Below are 23,490 nucleotides of genomic sequence, written 5' to 3' on the forward strand. Positions count from 1 at the left end.
TGTTGAGATCACTCACATGGAGAAAGACTTTTATATGTCACAGCCCTGTCGCATCAAGTGACGGGCTCCCTGAAACATAGAACACGCACTGCAATTTTGAACGTTAAAAAAGCGAATTGCGGAATTCACAGGTAGATATATTGTATTTTTCATGTTACTACCTGAACAACATATCTGATGAAACCCAAATTCGTGTGATTATTTAAGGTAGTGACTTTTGTTTTAGGGGTAAAACCAACGCGATTAAATGCAAAAGACACAAGTTCAACCCAGCCACTGAAGGTAACAAATGTATTAATTCTTAAGTGAAACAGATAACAGCGCACTGAAAGGACACAAAAACTCCCTGAAGACCTGCATACTTGGAGTTCAGATTAGGTATTAATATACTACTTTGAATTACAGTATAATGTGAACGATGTCAGTGGAACATTCGTTATAGGTCAGTATGAAGTCGAGCATTTACAGAAGATTAAGGTTTCGTAGAAGATTGGAGTGATCCATGGACTCAGCAAGTATGTCCGCTCCAGCGGATTTCACGGATGGAGGGCGATATTTCCCTCCTTAGGAAGTAACAGTGCGTATAAAATCCATAACCTATCCTCAACCTGCAAGAAAGTATGCGTCCCACTGCCTGAAGACTGGAAGGAAGCTCACTACACAGCAGTTATTCTTTCAATTGCCATCATTTAGTTAGGATTTTGAAGAGCCAGTCCCTCACCAGGATTACTTGGTACGATAACTGGAAGAAATACCAAGGAAAGCAGCAGGAATTGTTCTGGATGATTTCCTACAAAGGAGTTGTGTTACGAAAATGTTGCATACTTTGGGGTGGAGTACTTGGGAGTAACGAGAGGAGATGCTCGACTAAGTGGTAAGTTCCCAGCTGTCAGTGGAGAGTTACAAATTGAGCATTCATTCGACTACAGAAGATAACTATTAGCGGAGCGAATATGTCAAAGTGGGAGGAGCGTTCCCTCTCCCTAGCGAAATTCACTGGTCGACTATACAAGGCGCTCTACCCTACAAATTTCATCTTGTTCTATGTCATTATTCCTGTGGTTCAAGTACCAGTGCAGACTATTATTCTAGTCATTATCTGATAGGTGCATGTGGTACTTACATCAAGTACATTATTACTCTTGTGACAGAGTGAATACAAGATATTATTTTGATATTCTAAACAGGCTAAATAAATGATTTTAATTTAGAGACCGGGTCAAAATATCTGTAATCGTTAGTAATACAGTGAGTACGGAGAGCTAATGATCAGTGTGTTATAATTGGCTCGGGCGAAATTATCAGATGTTATAAACTTTACAAAATAAATGTAGTCATATTGGCCAGGAATGAGTACTTGAAGAGGTACGGTCAGTTTGGGAATAGACAAATGATCAAGTGTCACTATATGTAATAACATGGTGCGAGTGGCGATCTTCAGGTATATTCATCGCTACTTGTTTTAGTCCATGTGTACCAGTGAGTGGTCACTACCATTATTGCGTTTATCTTGAAGTCAGATAAACAGTACTTCAAATAACTTGACTCGGATCTGTGTTCACGTGTATATGGGTGCCCCTTGAACCCACGACCTACAGCCGCGAGATCACGCCAATGTGCCAACGGTATTCTTAAGTGGAAGGACAGCGTGTGATTGCAACGGCTTAGAGGTACATCATGGAGCCAGCGCGGAGCCAGATGAATCGAGGACCTTCTATCAGCGAGATAGTGGTCATGGATAACTAAATCCATATGGGTATCGCCAGATGACAGCAGGTTACACACCAAAATGGTAAGTACATTCCCATGATATCTTAGCATGAAATCAGTCAAACGTCGCATTAATATGATAATTTAACTTTATAGATAAACTCAGCAGCATATATTTTGATTTCCTGTATAGTGTGTAGATAGCGAGATGTACGATTCTGAAAGGAGTGCAGTTTTTAATATTTTCTTCATTTTTTTCTCGTCTTCTGGGTGATTGGTGGTTAATCACCAAAGTTATCCCCGGAAATATGCATGAATTAGTGTTTACTGCCATATAAGTTGTTATATGTGTTCAGTGAAGCACTCTTAGATGGGTGGAATTGAATAATTCGGCTGACCTATGCATTTCCATTTTAAATCAGCTCGTTGGATCATCTTAGGTTTCGATTATTAATTGTCAAGGTGTTTCACAAATTAAAATCTTGCATGGTATGCACATCCTCCTTTAGTTTAAGGATGCTAGTAAGTGAAGAATGAAGACGATGACTCGAGGTGCGAGCCAATGATCTAGAAAGATACTCGAGTGTGTGAAATGTCACACTGTAATTCCCTGTCGGTATAAGTCATCCTAAAATATTCTAGAAGGTACTTGAGTTGTGTGGGTGTTAAGTACCGGTACATGTATTCGAAACTGAAAGCGATGGAGTAAATATGTTACGATATGCAGGACATGAGAAATAATAATAGTAATAATATAAGCCAGTAGTATAATTTACTGAGGCACTGAAAGAAAATGAATGATAAGTGAATGATGATCATGGAGAGTAAAATGCCCGGAAAAAGTACGATAGATGAATTAATAATTAATCATTTATTCCAGGTGGCTATGTACATCTACTCAGCTGTTTTTAGTCAGGGCGCGTTTCACTGGGCAAGTAGACTAGAGGGGTTGAGAAAAGGTGGTGATGCTCCAGACCAGCGCCTGTCCCCGAGCATATAGTGCTTCTGACCTGCGCGAATAGTCTCGCGCCTTTAGAACACGATACTTAAATATTCGCTTGCGTAGTAATTTATCCTTTCCATTGTAAGGCTTTGTGTTTAATAAGCTGAAATTATGCACTCCTCCAATTAGTGTATTATAATAAAGTCGTAGTTAGGAAATTTCAGTTATCACCTCAAAATCAAGAAGGCGTGGTTCGATAGCCGACTGATGTCGAAGTCCTTCGATCGATCACAGAACATCTATGTGGAATCGCAGATTTTGGAAGCATTGGAGTGTATTTATTGTCTGGTAAACAGGAGTAATGATGCACCATACTATGCATTTTACGGTTTGTACTTTGTGTAAATATATGATGATTCATTTTTATGTTAGAGGTTTACCAGCGTTGTAATGTATGCATTGTAAATATTAATAATAACTTTGTTACCACGGAGTGACACGTATATTCAATAGCGTGGTAATGTTCAATATGATATTTATAGGGTCCATGAATGATAGGTGACGGCGGGATTTTCATGACTAGGAAATTTGTTGATGTAATCAGGAATGTAGTGATCCGATACCCTCAAACCCATGACTTAAGAAACGAAAACATTTGAGATACGACCATCTTCATGAAATTTATGTGTTCTTTCACAAAACATAGGATATCCAAATGATACCTATGTACATAAAATCGGAACGACCGTGAGTCAGTATATTGAATATTTTTGCGAAATTCCAGTACAGTTATCCGCTTCAGGTGCAATAATTACCATCTGCATAATTTTTAGCTTTGGTGTCTGTCTGTCTGTCTGTCTGTCTGTCTGTCTGTCTGTCTGTCTGTCTGTCTGTCTGTCTGTCTGTCTGTCTGTCTTAGTTATAACTTCAAAACTACTGGATATATTTCTACCAAACTTGATATTTTGAATGCACCTGTCCTTGGGTAGGTTTCAAGGCCGATATTATTTCTGAATATCTCAATTTACTGAGGGTGTAACCGAAACCGAAACTATGCTTTAGCACTCCGTCAAAATAAACACATCTAAAATTAATGGAAATCGACCATCCTTGGTGTAAATCTATTTCTAAAACTTTTCTTTCAAGTGCATCATTTCGATAGGAGAATTAATAAGGGAGATATCATGAACGGTCGGTTTTGCAGACTAAATCCAGCGGAAATAACCCGAAAGGTGTTGTACGTGGAGCTGACTCCTTATATAGCTATATAAATAAAATCGTAACGACCGTGTGCCTGTAAATGACTATATTGGCGAAATTTTCGAACAGCTATCCGTTTAAGGAGTAATATTCGTTGTAAGCTCATGGCAGCCAGGGCTCTTTTTTTCGTACACGATGTGAGTCCTAGCTTCGGCCAGGATCATGGATCTAGGATTTTTAAAAAACTAGTGTGCGGGTGTTATCATTCTCAGAAGATTCTTTTTCTTCATTCTTTTAATTGTCATGGAAATCGTTTGTTATTTGGTGTGAATTAAATATCTTCTAATAAGCCACATCTATTGAATATGGTAACACGTGTTAACATATTACTTCAAGGTCCAGCTGAAACTGTAAAGGAGACAACTACTTCTCTTGGTCGTTCGTGTGTTTTGTGTCACGACTAGAAATTACGTCCATTTTCCGAACACTTAAAGTTTGTTATTCTCAATCAGAATTAATGTGTGGAATCGGATTCTTTCTGTAATTTAATTTAAGTCCAAAAAAGGTCTTGGGTTATATTAATTGTTACTTAAAAAACTTAAGCCTCTGTAATTGAACTGGTAACATTCTTATTATTATTATCATTCGGCAAGCACCTTTGCAAAAGTGTGTATTACCTAAACAAAATATGTAAATGCGGTATAATAACCATGTAAGTTTCCTCAAGCGTTTTAAAATTTTATTTTCACCAATTCTTTATTTCAACCTTCCGTTCCTCTTTTAAGTTTAGTTTAAATAGTATTTTTTTGAGTTTTTGGTATACTAGATTCTCTTATGTTCTTCCCATGTAAGTTCGCATTGTTGTGTTTTGGTTTCAGGAATGGTCGTTAGCACCCCCTCTAGCGTGTGTACGTTACTATGGAAAGGATGGTATTGATGACGATTGTTGATTAGCCTGGTATATATTTGCCGGGCTGAGTGGCTCAGATGGTTGAGGAGCTGGCCTTCTGACCCCAACTTGGCAGGTTCGATCCTGGCTCAGTCCGGTGGTATTTGAAGGTGCTCAAATACGTCAGCCTCGTGTCGGTAGATTTACTGGCAGGTAAAAGAACTCCCGCGTGACTAAATTCCAGCACCTTGGCGTCTCCGAAGACCTTAAAATAGTACTTAGTGGGACGTAAAGCAAATAACATTATATTATTATGTACCGTACCAGGTTATTCATAGATTCATGGGTAATTTGTGACACCATGAACTGCTTAAGGTCACGCCTCTCAAGCACATATGGATATTTAATCCATCACAACAATTTTCGATGTGTTCATTTTCCTATGCTTTATGTAGACTGAGATCGTGGTAGCGTCCAATATTGTAGTGCTTTCAGCTGATCCATGTTGACTTTCAATGTCTCTGATACCGATACATGCATTTCAGCTTCAGATGTACGAGTTTGATTCTGCTGGAACGTGTTCTTCCTGATTTGTTGAATTATGTTTCATTACGGGTACTGATTACAATTTCACCAGTTAATAACTCTAAGCACCGAAACGTAACTAAACGGCATGATATTCTAACATTTTACTGATGTTACTTCACTCGGAGCTCACTTGTTGACTTGCTCCAGTCACTGCTCGGACTGAACTATCACTCGGTAATTCCGCAGCATTGTAAGACTAATTCCACAGTTGCCCGAGAATGGATTGCTATTAACACTACAAATATGCGGTACTAACTGAAGATAGTAATACATAGTTTAAGAGGTCCAGCGTCAAAGAAGCCTGTCTTCCAAACCCAGTAAACAGTAATACGACGTTTCTTGATGCTACCGGCAAAAGAAACTGTTGCACAGATTACAAAATTTGCCATGATAGTACCAAATGTACAGAGGGCGTAATGAGCCAATCATACATTCCCTCTAAGCTGCTATATAAATATTTACTGTTGAAATGGCCTTACTATGAGCATAAACCGATCTCCCCGTATTTTTTGATATACGATGAAGAATTACAAACTAGACACGTCGAATGTAGATTGGTTAATACGGTATATGAGAGGGGCACTTGTCCCACTAAAGTTTCTGTTTACAACCAGGGCACGCGTAGGTTTTAATACTGAAACTGACATGAGAAGTTATCTGAGCGAACATTGTCTAACTAAAAGTGGCTGGAAGACTCCGTATTTAGTGAAGTGCGGTAATTAAGTTCATTAAAAGTTTGTTTGGAATGTAATGTAGGAACGAGAAGCAAGCTATTTTCATTATTGACTCGATTCAATGATGTAGGTGATGATACAAAAAAGAACAAGAGTAGGAAAGAAGAGGAAGTTTTAGTAGTATCGGGAATTGTATAACTGAATGAATAAAACTCCTATTGAATCAATTTCCGTTTGACTTCCTCCACTACACGCGAACTCTTTCACTGGCTGTCTGGTCCACATCACTTTACATTTTCTCTCCTAGTACAGTACTCGAGGATTGTGGTGGTAGTTGTTGTTTTTAAGAGGCAAATTATCGGACTCTCCTGACACATGAAAGAAAAGAAAATGAAGAAGTGACGTACACTCTTCGCTAGTTTAAATGCACTGAAATTGAAATTGGCTTGACGACAAATGCTACTTCAACCCAACATTGCGTGCTTTAGATACATTCATAAAATAGTGCTCACATATCTAACAAGCCTCGTAATTACTTGCCAAAATCCTATCAAACTCTCATCTTGATATTTAGCTGGTAAATTTGGTTTTCAGTACATAAGGGGCATTTAAATGAAAACCGAACACCCACTACAACATGACCATCGAATGGTTTCATTCTAAATTATCTACCAAAAGTGTTAACACATTTATCCTACTGAGAGACGAGACGATCAACTGCAGTTTTGTAGAGAGATATAGGTGACTGACATACCCACAACCGACGTCCACGAATGTCAATCTTCCTCTGCAATTCGTCTGTTTTCCGGATAAGGCCATCAATCCGCCCTATCACTTCAGGAGTACTGGCTCGATTGGCCTGTCCTGGGCGTGTATCGTCTTGCAGTGATGTGTGCCTTTCTCGAAATCTCCTATGCCACTCGTCCACATTCGCCATGGACATGGAATGTTCGCCACACACAGCAGACATACGACGATGAGTTTCGCATACCCCAGCACCCACAGCCATCACAAAACGAACCACACTTCTCTGCCAACGGCCGACTTAATGCGTCGCTCTAGCTAGTTTCTTACCGGCCTTGACATTGGGTCCACGCAATGTAATCGGAGTAACTTCATAACTCGACACGTGGCTCTGGCGACCTAAGTTTGTGCGGTTGAAATACCCACTCTACTATGGAAAAGATAATGACTTTGAATGCCGATTTAACCTAATTTAGAGGTATGGAGAATGTTACATAGGTTAATGCTGTTAAAAGTATTAATCCTAAAGGTTACTTTTGTTGATATTTGTCAAAATAATTCGTGAATTGAAACAGCGGAGAGATGGAGTAGTCTAGCTGACGTTCTGATATTGACTGTGATTGCCGATTTATCTTGACTTAGGGACAGAAGGAGTATGTAACATTGCCTAAATACTGTGAACATGATTAATGCTAAAGGCTACTTTCAATGATATTTGCCAAAATAACGCCGTGAAATGAAACTGCGGAGAGATGAAGTAGTCCAACTGCCGTTCCTTAACTGTGAGGAATAATAGTTATCATTCTTATTATTCATAGCATTTAGATACATAGCAGAACATACCACAACACGTCTGTCTTTCGATGTTAATCTTAAGATTAAGAATCATTAATAAATTAGAGTTTTAAAATTCTTCAATTCTGCTATCAGGAAGGGGGCTGGACAAAACATAAATGTCTTCATTTTTTTCTACTCGGTGTATGGATAACATAAATATTTTGACTCAAACATGTTTAAATTTAAATTTCAATATATATAGTTTCAGATTATATTTCAGTCATGCCTTTCACTAGAACTGTACATACCGGGGTTGTTGGCCGTGCGGTTATGGACACGCAGCTGTGAGCTTGCATCAGAGAGATAGTGGGTTCGGACCCCACCGTCGGCAGCCCTGAAAATGGTTTTCCGTGACTTCCTATTTTCACACCAGGCTGTACCTTAATTAAGGCCACGGCTGATTCCTTTCCACTCCTATTCTACCATCGCCATAAGACGTATCTGTGTCGGTGAGACGTAAAACAAATAGCAAAAAAGAAGAAGAATTTTGAAATACAAATTCAGCGAGAGAAAATTATTTTCAGTAAATACATTGTAAACTATTCATTGCACAGATAACACTTTATACATTGGCCTTACTGTCATAACAGTAATGGTTTCTACTTGTCAGTGGTAAAATGTTAAAGTTCAGGTTATCTTGAAAAAAATGTGTTGTGTTGCTGTCATGTGGCAAAAATGACTCCGCCTAAAGAATTATTCAATGAAAAAAAATCAGGAGTAATAAATACCCGATTAGCATGATTAGCTACCACACCCGGAGGCCCGTGTTCGATTCCTGACTCTGCCATGAAATTTGAAAAGTGGTACGAAGGCTGGAATGGGATCCCCTCAGCCTCGGGAGGTCAACTGAATAGCAAGGAGGGGGGGAGGGATCAATTCCCACCTCAGCCATCTTCGAAGTGGTTTTCCATAGTTTCCCACTTCTCCTCCGGGCAAATGTGGGGGTGGCACTTAACTTAACGCCACAGCCGTTCCTTCCCTCTTCCTTGTCTATCCCTTCCTATCTTCCCATCCCCAACACAAGGCCCCTGTTCAGCATAGCAGGTGCGGCCGCCTGGGCGAGGTGCTGGTCATCCTTCGCAGTTGTATACCCCGGCCCGAAGTCTCACGCACCAGGACACCACCCTTGAGGTGTTAGAGGTGGCATGCCTCGTTGAGTCCGAGAGAGAAAACAACCCTGGAGGGATAAACAGATTAAGAAATAGAAACAGAAAACTACGATGAAAGTGCTAACTGCTTTAAGCCACTCCTTAGTTTTGCCCTAATCTACAGAGAATTCGTGAAATTTTTGTGTCCCTTTGCTACTTTTTCCTGCTTGAAATGCATAAAGGAACTCAGCAGTACATATTCGGATATTTCCAAACACAGTTAAAGAAAATCATATCACTGCACAATTAAGAAAACGAATTAGCGCATAAATTAAAATTCTTGTTTAGGACGAAGTTACGGCGAGAAATCACTTTGAGCCACTCATTACGTTTTTTCTTGTTTGCAGAAAATTACTGTTCGAAGTACAAAAAGGCGCACAATAATATCACATAATCCAAGATTTGTGAACACAATTTAAAAAATCAAAACATCACACTACACAATAGAAAATAAACTGATGAGCGCATAACTGTCAGCTCTCAATATCAAGCCAACAAGCACCTCATTGCGAACACATTGACAACATTTACGACGACAAAACAATATTAATAAAGCTGAAAATGGGGTAATTTGCGGAATATAGCTTCCTGTCAGTGACTTAGGATGCCAGCGCTCCAGCCGCATTATGGTGGTACTTTCCAATTACAGCTTTATGCTGGGCTCCCCAAGCGATTATCAAGGCCGGCATAAGGAGCGCATCGAGGGATCCAGTCGGCCGTGCTCTGCTCTTCTTTGTTTGCCTCTATTTCTACAGCTGGACGAACACATTGGACCAGTGCGCGCACCTACGAAAACATAATCCAACAATTCCGTGCACCTATGAGTTGTCTCTATGCAGTTCTCCTACCACAGCGATGGCAGTATTGATACGCAAAAGGAGTGTTTCGCCTTTCGCGCGAAATATGTGTTGTGGCGGTTGTTCGTTTTTCATTTGATTGTCCCTAATAGTATTATTTTGTTGAAAGGATTTTAAAAATGTTTAACAAAATCATACTCCAGATTCTACGAGATATCCTTCAGGATATATTTCTTCGTAATTATTTATTTTTATGTAAAGATTTTGTGTTTTGTTGAATTACTATTTCTTTAAAGTATGCACCTGGCGAGCCGAACATGTCCTCGGACACTCCCGGCACTAAAAGTCATACGCCATTTCATTTCATTTCATTTCTTTAAAGTAGAATTACTTGTGTCTTTGAACATGTTGTATTTATACATTAATTACACTGCTATGCTCTAGGTTCATGAAAATGTCTTGAATCCTTTCGGAAACATCATGGAAACTGTGAAAAAGTGAAATTTACGATAAATGTGCGACAGCCATAGGACGAAGTTTCTCATACAACTTAGCAAACATGGACATTTATAGGCATACTCTCTCTTGAAGCCAAGAAGACTTTTTAACATATCTGCAGCCTCATGCAAGTAGGTTTAATGACACGTAAATGTACTCATGCGGGACAAAGTTCCGGCACATCGGCGTATCCGTAAACCAACAAAATGAAATTAGTGGGACGTGAAAAATTCACGAGTGGGCTTCTGAGGGAGTTCTCTTTAGCCTATAATACAGTACTATGAGATTCATTTCTGAGGGTAAAACTTTACCAGACTTCTACTCGTCTAAGTGTTTTCGTGACTTTTACCAAGATCATATGGTTTCATGTTAATGCTTGTAAAGAAATTAATCGAATCGCTTAGATACACTCAGTAGAGCAGTCACCGAGCATATAAGTAATGTCTAGTGTTGCAGTATCATTATGTATATTCATCAGTTTAAGAAGCAGATAATGTTTAACCCTACAGAGGACGTACTATCTTTGCCGAGTTTCATAACCTTAACGAATAAAAGCTCTTCGTAAAGCGCAGGAGTGGCACAATTTGCATAGAATTTACGTCTTTCATCCAGGAGAGATAAAAGCATACATATGAAGTCCAAGTAATCTCAGAATTATGAACCGATCCACCTCATCTGTTCTACACTAAGAAGCGTTGGTTGTCTCAAAATTTGTAGCCACTTCTTGAAAAACTAACGTAAGAAGTATTTGAGGAAACGAATGCGATGCATAAACAAGGCGATACGTATTTCATTATATGCTCTGTTAAACAGTTTTTTCGGGATTGAAAACATTCGGAAAAACTGAGCTTTGGCAACTTTGGTCGCTAACGTCGTCTAAACAACACATTAGAGGACTCTTGAAACAATATACGTCAACATAACACAAAAATAAGTACTGTATTAGCGAGCTTTGTTTTTTCGCCAAACGTTTTTAAGAATAAAACCATCAATTTTCATTGTAATGTAATATTGAAATGTAATATTCTCGATATGTTGAAACACACTATAACACTTAGATTACTATTATGTATCTGTAAAACATTTTTTAAAGTAAGTGTTATACAGTATTATAATGTTACATGGAAACGTATTTCAGTTTGTACGAACATCAAATATTAGAAAAACTGACTCAATGCGGTCATTTTTTATTTCTAAAACAACGTTAAATTGGTCATAATTGTTACAGTCACAATTTTGTTGATAATGCAGGTTATCTTGATAGCTTTCTTGGAAACGAGAAATTCTATCTTGAGAGTTGTATCGACCAATTCACGTGAGATGAACGTTTACACAGATTTTACTGAATTATTTTTTTTAAGTTAGACTCGGTTTCTAACGATTTAAAGATAAGAGGTATAGAAGTAAATGAGGCCACAACACTAGTTGCAAATCGAGGATTGTGGCGACGTTTAGTAAATTCACAGAGGCTTTCAGACTGAACGCTCAAAAGCATAACAGTCTATAATGGTAATGTATGTATGGATGTGTGTAGTATGGAAGAACCCGCAGCTCAGGCCGGAGCGGGTGCAAACTCATACCGATAAGTTGGCTTGTACTGCGAAGTTCTTTCTCAATTTGACTCCATATTGTAATCACTGAAATAACATTCATGTGATATTTAAATTTTGCTTCCACCTCCCCTTATGGGTGCTTATATTTTTTTCAGCAAGGGTAATATCCTAAATTAACTTACTTTTAAAAATACAGGAATATTAAAAAGGGAATAACTGACAATCATTTTCACATCTATTATATTAGGTAATGCATTGGTCCCGTGAACTGATGAATAGGTGAAAGTACAATTTTCAGTACGCCAGCCAAAGGTACATTAGAATTCTACACAAATAATTTATTTTAGCTGTGGGGTTTGGGAGTACGAAACGTTGACCATGTAGTGTAAACTGGCTGCTTCATGCCGTAATGCATGCAAGAATTCAATCCAATCACTCAGCTCATCCAGACATGCAGTCATTCACTTATTGATTCATACATTCATTCATCCAGTCATTCAGTTAATGCATAATGTCTCTGAATTATGAACCGATCCACCTCATTTGTTCTACACTAAGATACGTTGGTTGTCTCTAAACTTATAACCGCTTCTTGGAAAACTAACGTAAGAAGTATTCGAAGAAATGAATGCGATGCTTAAACAAGGCGATAATTATTTTATTATACGCTCTATTAAACAGTTTCTTTCTAGATTTATAACATTCCGAAAAACTGAGCTTTGGCAACTTCGGTCACTAACGTCGTCTTAGAAACACATTAGAGGACTCTTAAAACAATATACGTCCACATAAGACAACAATAAATACTGTGCTAGCGAACATTGTTTTTAAGAATAAAACCATCAATTTTCAGTGTCAACTTAAATATAAAATGTAAGATTAGCAATCTGTCGATATACACTATAACACTTATGTACTTGTATAACATGGTCGAATCAACTCATAAGATAGAAGCTGCTCGATTTCAAGAAAATGATCAAGATATTCTTTATTATAAAAATGTGTGATTGTCACAATTATGAAGAATTTAACGCAGTTTAAATAAAATATGACTACATTGAGTCAGTGTTGAAATATGTTCTATGCAACATTATAATACCAGGTGGTTCTCGAACGCCGTTCTTTCTACTTGTAAATGCCCCGCATGCACAAATGATGAGTGGGATGTCTACCAACTGATTTTCACAAGGGAACTACTGCCAGCGGGCAGGTTACGTCAGAATATAAAAAGATAAGAAACGCAGTGTCGCTCGCAGCATGTTACTCAGCGCTGCCGGTCTAATGCACCCATTGCATTAGTAAACATCGTTTTCGACCGCATAGTTCTAGGCTGGTGAATGGTACAGCCGCACTATAATTGCTGTCTGTATATCAGCGATGGCTAGTGTGTTTAGCAGCGACGAATACACAAACATTATTTTAATCTGGACAATCTGGTCGGAATGCAACAGAAGCTCCAAACAGACGTATGCCTTCTACACACGTACTTCACCGAACATTATTAGTTCTTATTTCATACAAGCAACTCTTCCATGGAGTGGAATGTCTACACGTGTATAAATTAATAAGTTATTAGATTTCCTTTTCTGCATCTTTGGCGTGTCTACAGACAGTAGCGGCGATTAGGGGGTGGGGCGAGGAGGGACAGTCATCCCTCCCCCCACTTTGTGGAGTAAACATTACATCTTTATTCCACTTTAGCAGCTGGAATTAGGAATTATTTTTAGAAAACTGTTTTTACAAACCTTGTTATCTTACCTGCTAATTCTTTCGTTTATTTTCTTCAATTATTAACATAATTATTGACGGAAATACGCACAAAATGCTGTTCGAAGCGACTAACCAATTTGTATAGCACTACGGCAAATAGTGGAGACTTTGCATGTGCTGTGAGGAAGGATAGTAGGGGTACTTATTTTTTGCCGAGGTCGTGGCCACTGAGTTATAATTCACCCACTTTCCACGCGCATTCATCAGTCTGGCAGTCTCTTTAGTGTCTGTTAATATCTTAGTTAGTATTCAAATACTAAATGACTTTTAATTGCATAATCATGCCGTACTTCTATTTAATTATACGGGGCGAGGTGGCCGTGGGGTTACGAGCGCGCAGCTCTGAGCTTGCACTCAGGAGATAGTAGTTTCGAATCCCACTGTCAGCAGCCCTGAAGATGGTTTTCCGTGGTTTCCCATTTTTACACCAGGCAAGTGCTGGGGCTGTACCTTTTTTAAGGCCACGGTCGCTTCCTTTCCACGCGTAGCCTTTTCCTGTCTCATTGTCGCCATAAATCTTGTCTATGTCGGTGCGACGTAAAGCCAATTGTAAAAAAGAAATTGTCTTGTAATCGTATTTCAACGGGAGCAAATACCAAAATTCCCAAATGATTTCTTTGTGTTATGTTATTTATTAAGTAAATGCCGCGTAGTATGTTTGTGAGACCTGTTGAAAATTTTATTATAGACCATTGAATCAAAATATCAAAAAACTATTATTACGAATAATCCACGGTGCAGATTAATTTCATTTACATATAAAATAACATAACACAAACGAAATAATTTAGTCCGGTGAAAGTAAAGTTGGTATTCTCGCGCGATGAAATTACAATTACAATTAAATATATACTTTTTCAATTGACTTTACGTCGCACCGACACAGATATACCTTGTAGGAAGGAAGCGGCCGTGGCCTTAATTAAGGTACAGTCTCAGCATTTGTCTGGTATGAAAATGCGAAACCACGGAAAACCATCTTCAGGGCTGTCGACAGTGAGATTCGAAACCACTATCTCCCGAGTGCAAGCTCACAGCTGCGCGCCCGTAACTCCACGGCCAGTTCGCCAGGTATAATTACACAGATGTATGGCATGATTATGCAATTAAAAATAATTAAGTATTTTAATACATACTAAGAAACTAACAGACAATAAAGAGACTGCCAGACTGACGAATGCGTGCGGCAAGCAGGTGAATTATAACTCAGTGGCAACGACCTCGGCAAAAAGATATCTACCCCTACTATCCTTCTTCACAACACAAGCAAAGTCTCCACTACTTGCCGTAGCGCTATACAATGAAGGAAATATTTAGCATATAAGACAACAAGGCTTGTACGAATAGCTTTTTTTAAAATAATTCCTAGTTCCAGCTGACTAGAGTGGAATAAAATGTAATATTTACTCTACAAAGTGCGGGTGGGAGCGACTTCTCTCCTCACCCCAGCCCCTAACCGCCGCTACTGCTTGTAGACACGCCAAAGATGCAGTAAATGAAATATAATAACTTATTAATTTATACACGTTTAGACATTCAACTCGATAAAAGAGTTGATTGTATGGAACAAAAACTAATACTGTTCGGCGAAATATGTGTGTAGAAGACGTACGTCTGTTTGGAGCTTCTGTTGCACTCCGACCAGGTTATCGAGCTTAAAATAATGTCTGTGTATTCACCGCTGCTTATCACACTAGCCATTACCGATATGCAGACAGCAAATATAGTGCGGCTGTACCATACACCAGCCTAGAACTATGCGGTCGAAAACGATGTTTACTAATGCAAGTGGTGCATTATACCGGTAGCACTGGGTAACATGCTGCGAGCGATACTCCGTTTCTTATCTCTTCATGTTCTGACGTAACCTTCCCGCTGGCAGTAGTTCCCCTGTGAAAATCAGGTCGTAGATATCCCGTTCATCATTTGTGCATGCGGGGCATTTATAAGTAGAAAGTACGGCTTTCGAGAGCCACCTGGTATATCCCTTATATTAGCTAAGGGGAAATCTGTTCAGACTCGTGACCACAATAAACACCTTCAATAATTAATTAATAATGGTAAGATGCATGTTGTCCTGGACTATATAACACTGTTCATGTCTAGGAAAAAAATTAAGAACTAAACTTCAGAGATTGGGTGTAAATAGTGATCAGGTGTAATTGTAATAATAAAGTAGTAGTAGATAAATTAATTAAAACAAGAAATGACCGAGCGTGTTGGTCGTGCAGTTAGGGGCGCGCAGATGTGAGTGTGCATGCGGGAGACATTGGGTTCGAAACCCACAGTCAGCAAACCGGAAAATGGCTTTAATGGTTTCTCATTTTTACACCAGGAAAATGCTAGACTTTACCTTAATTAAGGCCACGGCCACTTCCTTCCCACTCCTTGCCTTTTCGTATCCCATCGTCGCCATAAATTATATCTGTGTCGGTGCGACGTAAAGCAACTTGCAAGACACAAAACAAAACAAGAAAAGCATGCATGTATCAAAATAATTTGGATTGCAATAAATGATTACTCTCTCCTCAGTTACAGGTGATCCGGAACTAGGGGATGGGAATATCTTATTCTATTCTACCATTAATATTTAATACATTTTTCAAGATCACGAATGGATCGTCTTTCCAATGAGATCAAACCTTAACATCAGCCCATAAAGTTACATTCTTATATCTCTTTCACATAAACAGACAGTGTAAACGCAATTATGAATACTAAAACTTGTGATCAGGTGTGTGTTAAATTTGAACTCTCGAGAAAACTGTTCCTGCAGAACTGGAAATAAGACTGGCATAGTTTAACATCATGTTTGTAGCAAAATAATGCTTTAATAAGCAGTTTATTTCCTATATTCAAAGTTTCTAATAGTTCCTTTATACTCTAAAATTGTTTTACCCTACAATTATGCTAAGTAGTAAAATATTACCCTAGAATGGTAATCTATGAATGAAATCGTAACGACCGTGTGTCTGTACATTGACTATTTTTGCTGAAATTTTCATTCAGTAATCCATTTCAGATGCAATTAAGATCACCTACATTTATTTTTAAGTTTGGTATCTCTTTGTTTGTTTGTTTGTTTGTTTGTTTGTTTGTTTGTTTGTTTGTTTGTTTGTTTGTTTGTTTTCTATAACATGAAACTATCGTATATATTTCTACCAAACTTCATATTATATTCCACCTGTCCTTAGGTATTTTTAAGGACCAATCTTGTTTCTAAATCCCTGAACTGACTGGGGGTGTATACGAAACCGAACTGTGATTTTGCACTCCTACAAAATATATACAACCAAACTTAATGGGAATCTACCTGCCTTTATGGACATTAATTTCTAAACATTTTTTTCTGATATGCATCATTTCGATACGAGGATTAAGAAGGGAGATATCATTTTTCGGTACAAGTCCCGCCTGTCTATCTCAAGAGCGGATGCGTCTAAAGCCTATTTCTTATAACTTGAAAACTACTAGGGACATTTCAATCAAATTTCATATTTAGCATCCTCCTGTCCAAAGGTAGCATTTACGGTCCATAGGTTTTCTAATACCTAGAGTGGACTGTGGGTTTATAGGAAACAGAAACAGTGATTTTACTCTCCCTCAAAATATACCAGACCAACCTGGATGGAAATCAACAAACCTTGATGGAAATCCATTTCTAAAACTTTTTCCTCATGCGCACATTTTCGATAGGATGATTAATAAGGGAGATATCATTAACGGACGGTTTTATAGGCCAAGTCCAGTGGACATAGACCAAACAGCGTACCTGCAGCAGATTCCTTATCTGTATAAATACAATCGTAATGACCGTGTGCCTGTATATTGACTCTTTTGGCGAAATTTCCGTACAGTTTCGCGTCTGTTTGTCTGATTTCTTAAAACTTGAAAACTACCGGATGTATTTCTACCACACTTTATAATTAGAATCCACCTGTCCTAGGTAGGTTTTAAGGCCAATATTATTTCTAAAAGGCGTTGAAGTCTAAGCGGTCTGACACCGTGATCAGTTGGTTCCATTCCCGTTGGTCGAAAAAGTTTTCACCATCAGAATGTTGGCCGGTAGGATAGGGGAGCTGATGGCATATAATTTATAATCACATAAAGCCTGGATTAAATTCCAAACTTCTTCGCAGTGCTCATATGGAGTGAGAGTACATGACGCTGTTGATGATGACTGGTCCGTATAATGGAGATGTTAAGCCTTGAGCAGACCCCTTGGTGCAATATGACAGTAGTAGTCTATGTGCCGGCATCGGATTTAATCCCCTCCCTTCCTACTATCATATATCACGTCATTCATATCATCTCATAAAACCTCTGATGAGGTTGACGTCAGGAAGGGCATCCGGTCATAAAAAATAGCTACGACAGATTCATCTCACCTCATACCCGACCCCATAGAGAAACGGGACAAGGGGTGGACAAACAAAAAATACAAACAACACCGATATTTACTGAGGTTTATCCGAACTCCCACAGAATATGCACGTCCATAATTAATGGAAATATACCATCATTATTGAAAATTAATTTCTAAAACTTTTTCTCATGTGCATCATTTCGATAGGGGGATTAACAAGTGAGATAGCATTGACGGACAGTTTTTCAGCACAAGTCCAAACGGTCTTAACTCAAGCGGATGCGTGCAAAGCCTATTTCTTACTACTTGAAAACTACTGAAGATATTTCAACCGAAATTTGTATTTAGCATCCACCTGTCCGAAGGTAGATTTTAAGGTCCATACCATTTCAAATTTCCGGGAACGGACTGGAGCTTTATAGGGAGCTTAAACAGTAATTTTACTCTCCCACAATATATACAAGACCAATCTGACTGGAAATCGACCAACCTTGATAAAAATTCATCTCTAAACATTTTTTCTCATGTACATTTTTTCGACAGGAGATTAATAAGGGAGATATCATGAACGGTTGGTTTTGCAGGCTACATCCAGCGGACATAGTCCCAAAGGTGTTGTACGTGGAGAAGATTCGTTATCTATCAATATAAATAAAATCGTAACGACCGCCCGTCTTTGCATTGTCTATTTAGGTGAAATTTTCGTACAGCTATCAGTTTAAGGGGTAACAATGACCATCTGAAAATTTTTTACCCTTAGTTTCCTGAATGTCCTCACTTTTACCCCTCCCCCAAAATCAAGATTGCTGCACAACCTGTCAGATGAGCTAGAATTCTGTAATATGGCAAACTTATACGTTTCAGCCTGTAACCGACGAAAAAGTTCCAAGATTTTAATTTTTTTTCACTTTATATACCCGAAGAATATCGAAATACGGAGGCAATTTTAATGACGGTGCAGAGCTTCGTTTCGAGGTATTATGTGGCTAAACGGTAAATGCTATCACGGAAAGGATGGCGCAATCTCGATAAAATTTTGTGTGATCTATAGTTTTGTTCCTATGACTTTTTATCGTATCTCTATCCTTTAAACGTTAGATTTTCTCTATTTCTGAATTATAGGTAAATTTTGCATTTTTTACACGCATAATTCATACTTTGAATCACTTTCAGGAAAGATAGAATCATCAAATTCTAAATGAGCCTTGGCCCACCCGGTAGCCTTATGTGTGCCAAATGCTATGTTTGTAGCTCTCAGATATTTTTTCCGAAAAGCAATGCACTGTGAGACAAATTTTACCCTATTAAACGTTTCTAACTCAATTCAACCGATGAATTGCCGTTCTATACGGCATCTTATTGTAAAATTCGTTTGCCGATATGGCGTAACGTTTAGCAGCAATTAGTCTGTTAATGAAGGTCTGAAATATTTTAGAGATGCATATACTTTTGTGGCGATCGAGAAAGGGTGTGTCTGCTATTGTAATCAGTACTTACCACATCGACTTTGACTGGCAGTAGGAACGGGGTCCTCCTACTTCTGTGTAACTATCAACAGTTAGGAGGGCCTACCACTCTAATGAATAATTCCTTTCTCGTTTAGGTTTGCAGAAGGCAAGGGATGCAGTTTTGTTCAATACTCCCCTACGCGATTGTGTTTGGCTGTAGGCAAGGGTGATCGCCATTATCAACCTATTTACCAATCTAAAATATGACTGGCGTTAGGCATAGTGGCCTGCTATTTTAATGGAAACTCACAACTCGGTGTAACTGGCAGTAAGCTGGCTAGCAGTAGCGAAAGAGGCCTGTCATTTTAGTGATAACAGCACAACTCAATGTTGAATGGAAGTAGGGAGGTTGCCCGCAGTTATAATAAAAACTCCTCAACTGTAATCTGTCTGTAAGTAGGAAAGGGAGCCTGCCATTTTAGCAAAAATTTCCAAATCGATTGTGGCTGCGCATTAGGCAATGGTGCCTGCCATTACAATGTAAACTTCCCAATTCGATTGCGAATAGCGGTATGAAGGTGACCCTGTCGTTATCATCACAACTCCGCCACTCACTCTTTAGACTGGAAATATCGAATGGGGACCGCCCCATGCTGTTTCTCAGATAACGCTCAGAGACATGCTATTAAAAAAAACTTATTCACTGCATGTACTGTAATTTACTTCGATATCCGTATACAATAAAGAATGCCGTAGCGAAGCATGGGTACATTTGCTAGTTAGCCTAAAAGTGGCAGCACTAACCCAGGCACTTAAAATGCAGAGAACACAAATATACTGAGTATTGAATTATGGTTATTTGCTGATATCTCTCCCTGTAAAGTAAACACATCAAAGCAGGCTGCAGGAATTGCCTCAGACTAATGTCAGTAGATGATGTTAATGTATTTACTTCCAACACAATGACAAACTCACTGCACTCAATGAGAAACATTAACGATTTTCTTGTCAGTCATTGCTTTCACTACTTGAAAACTTCAACAGTCAGTAGGATTAGGTTCAGTCTTATGCCAACAGATGGCGTTACTGTTTTAACGATGGCAATCTAACCTCGTTAAATGAGAAGAATTTTATCGAGAAAGGACAAGAAATTCCATCTAAACCGAATAATATCTCTACCGTGGAGACACATACCAAAAAAGGGCCCGTGATTAACATTTGTTAAGATGCCATTCCTCAAACTCAGCGGAAAGCGTTCTCTCTCGAGTTTATCGATGGAGATAATATTATGATTTCATACGCCTGAACGACCACAACAAGTATCATTCACTTCACTGAAAGTACTTTTTCTTTCTTTCTTTCTTTATTTATTTATTCTTTCTCCAGATCTACATAATATGTATATGATCCATTTATGTGGAGAAAAAATAACAAATCTTACCTAAACCAGCTCACAAGGAAAAGAAAAATACTGTCACCTGGTAATCAAACAGATACAAAAAAAAAATCAACCATTATTGATAGTCTGTTGTCCGTGGCAGAAAAGTAGTCTGAGTATAATAATCAGAAATTAAAACAATAACGCATTGCTGCATATAGATATTAAACAAAAACATATTGCTATGTAGAGTGCGAACTAAACCCATGATACATTGCTGTGGAAAGTGTCTACACAATGACATATTGCTATGTAGGATACAATAGTGTAAGCAGACGGTGTCTGTTCATTAAACACGCGGCATGTCTCTTCCGGCCTGGTACATTACTCAGCACAATCTTTTCTGAACACTGACCTTCCTGTATTTTTACTACGTTGCAATCCCTGCTATCTTGTAACCTCCATTGCCGTGTCCTTGAACACTCATTCTCCTCCCGTTACATTGTTACCTCCACTAACGTGTCGCTGTGCACTTTTTCTCCTTACGTTTCATTACTATTGTCCGATCTTGAATTCCACTGCCTCTCTACGCTTGTTTTCTTTTATCCATACACACTTCACCTCTTACTAATTTAATACTTGATCACTCTTATTTCAACTGCAAATAACACACATCCTCCACTGTTCCCTTTAGCTTCAACAATTTACTTGCTACTACTGCTTGTTTTTTTACTTCTTGTTATTACACCTACGTCCAGGTTACTCGTCTTCTCCCACATTTCTTTCAGGCTCAAGCTCCTCCCTTTTACCAAGCCACCTCGTGCTTCTGACTTCTCCCTTTCACTCCGTTTATGTGCACTCGTGACGTCTTGTGGTTCCTCCCCCCCATTCACTCCGTGTTTCTTCCTTTCGTCTCTGGCACCGAACTCCGACCTCAGCTCCTCAATCCTCGCCTTGGACTCCCTCCTCATCTCTTCAACGATAACCTGCATGGCCTCCTCTACTGTGAAGTCTCCTTCTCGTTGCGAGCTCTTTTCTAATGCTCTATTTTCCTTGATTTTTCCTTTGTTTCCATGCCCGTCTTCATGAACTATACTATCTGTAGTTCGCATTTCCTCCATCCTCTTCCCCATTACCACTTCCTTCTCTTTCTGCTCCATTTCACGTAATTTCGTTACTGTCCAATATTTGGTCCATTGACCATTGGTTACCACTAATAATTGACCGTTGATGTAGGCTCTTAACCCTTGCAATCGAGCCCGGACCAAATGTCTTTTCAGGGTGTTTATATTCTTGATCCCATCTCTTCCCATATCTCTTTTAATCCGAATTGTTGCTCCCTGTATATTATCCGCTCCTCTTAACACTATTTCCGCCATCAGGGTGGAAAACAACTTCACTTTTATCGGTCTGTTGCCCCGTGCTTTACCTACCCTTCCCACATCGTCAATGTCAGCTTCGCTGAAATTGATTTTCATCATTTTTTGGATGACTTCCACCACTTTGTATATAGTCAGCACTTTGTCCTCACCTTTTGCTTCCGGCACCCCATATATGAATAAACATTTATTCCTGCTTTCTTGATTACCATCTTCTACTACTGACTTCAACTTTACCATCTCTTCCTCCATCTTCCTTATCTTCGTCTTGAGTGATGTAATTTCTCTCTCGTTGGTTTCTACTTTGGTCATTGTTTCCTCCGTTTTTACTTGTATCCATCGCCTTATATTTTCAAGTTCTTTCACTTGTTCCTTCATCACATTTTTAATCTGTTCAAACGGACAGACCTCTTCTACAACTTCTTTGACCACTTTTCTTATAACCTCCACGTCTTCCCAGTTCATGTTGCCACTGTGAGTCGGACCGGGATTTGCTTCCACACCCCCTATAATTAACAGTACCATAATCACCGCTGCCACCAGTATTGTCTCACCCATAATTCTCGTTTCCACTTTACCTCCTTCACTCCAGGCTGTTTCCATCTTCCATCTTCCCTGCCATCTTCCAATAACCACCCGATATTGGTCCACACCAATCATCTTCCTCTTCCTTCCCGTCTTTCTTCCCACTCGCCGCACACACTGCGCTCCCGCTCTACCGGCACTGTCAGCTCCGAACGTCTGCTTCCGTCAGCTGTTTAGGTAAAGTACTTTTTCACTAAACAGTTCAAGTATGATGGTCATCATTGCATTATTCTTGTATTCTATATCTAGTGCCAGTTTCAGATCACTGAAAAGTTCACGTTTTTTTCAATATCTCTTAGGAAGGCTACGGAAGTCCATATTTATGTCCATTGAATTCCTGCCGATAGATATACTGTAGCTGTGCATGTCATATGAGATAGTCACTTCGCTGAAAGAGACGTGTTTTTCTTTAAAACAGTTAAAAAGATCGTGAGCTGTTTTTAGTATTTTTCTTGTAAAGAATGATAAACTATAACTGGTACCAATATCAGATGTTGAAATATTCTCGTTTTCTCAATATCGCTGTATATGGCAGATGGATCAGAGATTTAATATATATCTGTTTCCTTAGCATAAATTCTCTGTTTCCTTGAATTTCATTCAGAATGGCTAGGCTGGTTCCCTTTTCAATCCATTTAAACCCTAGAATAAATAGCACCCTTGTGTGGCTAGAATTCGGTTTTGGGTGCAATATACAACCTGTGACAATAAAGTTCGGTGAACGAACTCAGAACGGTCGATCCTGCAACACTGGTGACACAAAACTCTGCACCTGCGTAGCAGCAGGTTTTGATCACCTGCTCCCAAAGTTGTTCAGTTGAATATCGTGTGTGTGCCGCGTAAGACCTCTTTGACACAGAGCGTGTTTAGTGCGTTGGTTCTGAACTGCGAGCAGGAACATGAACGACCAAAAGATCAATGTACAATTTTGTTTTAAACTTGGCAAGGCACCGAAAGAAACGCATGCGATGCTGGTACATGTT

Source organism: Anabrus simplex, chromosome 1 (assembly GCF_040414725.1).
Source record: "Anabrus simplex isolate iqAnaSimp1 chromosome 1, ASM4041472v1, whole genome shotgun sequence".
In the NCBI taxonomy this organism is placed as follows: Eukaryota; Metazoa; Arthropoda; class Insecta; order Orthoptera; family Tettigoniidae; genus Anabrus; species Anabrus simplex.